Raw genomic sequence first — 2,500 nt, 5'->3', positions numbered from 1 at the left:
CTGATTAAGAGATAGACATCGACGAATAACCTTTTACATACTAATACTGTTAACGAGTATCATTATGATAGTATGGTGGTGAAGCGCGTACAACAGGAGGCGCTTATTGGCTAGGGACGAAGCTGTCACCTTTGCCCTATGATGCGTTCTTTGGAACTGTTGGGGGAGGTAACAGTCGTTGCTGGGAATTGGGGAGAAATGCGGAACTCGAACCCACAACGAAGCGAATACGAGACCAATAATCTTCCGATTACGCTGTCATCGCACAGAGAGCATGAAGTTGTGAAGATAAACATGAATGAGCAATTTGGTATTCCTTGTAAATAGCGTTGCTAGTAATGATTGATTATTATATTAGGATGAAATACTGATTAAAAGATGAGTATCAATGAATATTTGGGAATTCCCATTATGTATTTTTCTGATCAATGACAGACAGTTTTAGGCGTTTGAACAATAACCCCAATCAGGTTGATACTTGCTGTGAAAGTATTCTCGTTTCTGAATCCCTTTAAAATGCTGAAATTATATATGAAGTAGTGATTCGATGAAAGCAAAATTTTTTCAAGATTCCGATACGAGTCCCGGTACTCTGCTCTAAACTTCCGATTCTGATATCTGCAATTATCATCATAATTCATAGTTCTTTTAAGGACATGAAGTTGGTTTAGGAAACAAATACTTCATGAGCAAAGTACTTTTATCAATCATTTATAGGAATCGGAAGTTTAGGGAAGTATCGGTATCGTCCCATCACTAACATGAAGTACCTCAAATCTCTTTTTTATATAGAGAGTGTTTTTGGATGGTTTAAGGCGTTTGCGTATAGCTCGATTCTTATGTTTGGTATCCATTTAGTAGCTTACCATTACAGCTTTAAATTCTGTCATAGTCTTTATTGAAATTCGTCGGTTATATAACGGCAGCATTCAAGGGAGTCCTCTATTTATGAAGACTAGTTACGAAAATTCAAGGTACGAAAAAAATAATTTTCAGAAAGCTAGAGAGATTAGATAAATAGGTAAATAAATAAATAAATAGAGAGACAGCAACAGTACCCTCCCTTTCCCCCCCCCCACATCGAAATTCAGAGCATTGTTGTTATACGGTATATAGGCACTAGTGAACATCAAAATCCAAAGCAATATTGTTATATATAGACACTAGTGAACACAGCTAACCAATAATTAGATACAGAGTGATAGAAATAAATTTTCTAACTGAAAATTTTACTTTGATGGTGATGAATTGATAAATAGATGGAAATTTAGTGGACGCAAACGATAACTTCTAGCCACCAAATTTCATTTTCTAGATTTCGTTTCATTAAAAAAAAAAAGTAATAATAATAAAAAGAAGAGCAGACCTAGAAAGCTGATTATAAAGTTAATCCCTAGCCTAAGAGGCCCCTGAGCAACTACAGACTCATCAGTAAGCTCGTCATCTTCAGGTATGAATAAACAAAAAATAAAAAAATAAATGAATAAATAAATAAATGATAATAATAATATATATATACAAAGGCTTTTCTCCCTTACAAGGAAATTAGCCAAAAAGAAAAGGCAGAAAATCATTCCCACCCATTCTATCCCTAAATTCACTCCACTCCCCTCCACCCTCCCTCATATCTTAGCACCTCCTGGATGGTGATGATGATGATGATGATGATGATGATGATGATGATGATGATGATGATGATGATGATGATGATGATGATGATGATGATGATGATGATGATGATGATGATGATGATGATGATGATGATGATGATGATGATGATGAGGATGAGGATGAGGAGGAGGAGGAGGAGTAAACGAATGTATTAATTGATAGGTAAATTGGTAATTTAAAAAAACTGACCAAAATGTGTTAACGATAACTTACGATGTTATGGGAAGTGTAGGATTGCAACGTTGCAAATAAAGAGAAGAACTTCAGAATTACGCAATGCTGCTTGGCTCCTGCTGTGTCGATCCATCATGTCTTGCGTTTACACAATTAACCAACAGCGTGCCAGACAGACTATTCCAGAAGACACGCTCACAACAGACGCGAGCAAGCATGAATAATTTCAGTTTCCCAACGTGTTAGACCATTAGATATTTTTCATTATACCAGCAAAAAATAGAAGATTTGAAGTAAGCGAAACTAAATCTAGTAGAGGGAAAGTTGTTTGTTGATAGTTTTTAGCAAATGCGTCAATTCTAGAGGTAAGATTAGGTTTCAACATGTTTGTCCCTGAAGTGTGTGGACTTGCTGCGTTTGTGGATTTGGAATAGGACCCCGTTGAACCTGTATTCGACAATGTCGGCAGGGAGAACATGGCAGTCCAGAAGGAAGTGGATGGTAGGCGGCGGTTGCAAAACGCCGAAGTCGGCCGTTCGGCAAACACGACTGTTTAAGAGATAGGAGACTCACAGATCTACCTAATGGTACGTTTTGTTTGGTGCGATTATCGCTCAATATTGATCGTTCATGGCTCCAGATTAACTGTCAAGCA

The sequence above is a fragment of the Oratosquilla oratoria genome, chromosome 19, assembly GCF_046742065.1.
Source record: "Oratosquilla oratoria isolate Oo_2021 chromosome 19, ASM4674206v1, whole genome shotgun sequence".
NCBI lineage: Eukaryota > Metazoa > Arthropoda > Malacostraca > Stomatopoda > Squillidae > Oratosquilla > Oratosquilla oratoria.
The sequence above is the reverse complement of the archived record's forward strand: the minus strand, read 5'-3'. Positions refer to the sequence as shown.